The sequence below is a fragment of the Colobus angolensis genome, unplaced genomic scaffold (genome assembly GCF_000951035.1).
Source record: "Colobus angolensis palliatus isolate OR3802 unplaced genomic scaffold, Cang.pa_1.0 Scaffold224, whole genome shotgun sequence".
In the NCBI taxonomy this organism is placed as follows: Eukaryota; Metazoa; Chordata; class Mammalia; order Primates; family Cercopithecidae; genus Colobus; species Colobus angolensis.
The window spans coordinates 5,322,662-5,323,195 of record NW_012115422.1 but is presented as its reverse complement, the minus strand read 5'-3'; the positions used below and the strand labels follow the sequence as shown (position 1 = coordinate 5,323,195).

Here is a 534-nt window from a genome sequence, read left to right as displayed (position 1 = left end):
TTGTACTTACTAATAATAAGGAGGATGAAGTATCTTTTCATTACATGTCATCATTTTATTTATCCTTTTTTTTTTTTTTTTGAGACAGAGTCTTGTTTCTGTTGCCCAGGCTGGAGTACAGTGGCACAATCTCAACTCACTGCAACCTCTGCCTCCCAGGTTCAAGCGATCCTCCTGCTTCAATCTCCCAAGAAGCTGGGATTACAGGCACCCACCACCACGCCTGGCTAATTTTTTTTTTCCCCCGAGATGCAGTCTTGATCTGTTGCCCAGGCTGGAGTGCAGTGGTGTGATCTCAGCTCACTGTAACCTCTGTCCCCCAGGTTCAAGCAATTCTCCTGCCTCAGCATCCCAAGTAGCTGGGACTACAGGTGTGTGCCACCGTGCCCAGCTAATTTTTGCATTTTTAGAAGAGACGGGGTTTCACCATGTTGGCCAGGCTGGTCTCAAACTCCTGACCTCATGATCCACCCACCTTGGCCTCCCAAAGTATTTTTTAGTAGAGATGGGAGTTTCACCATGTTGGCCAGCTGG

The 534-nt window shown here is 47.6% G+C and overlaps 1 protein-coding gene across 1 annotated transcript in view; it reads left to right on the top strand.

The window, feature by feature from the left end:
- The window catches only part of PRKRA (protein kinase, interferon-inducible double stranded RNA dependent activator), a 23,212-nt gene that overhangs the window by 17,546 nt on the left and 5,132 nt on the right, over positions 1-534 (top strand). The gene's annotated exons all lie outside the window — the stretch shown is intronic.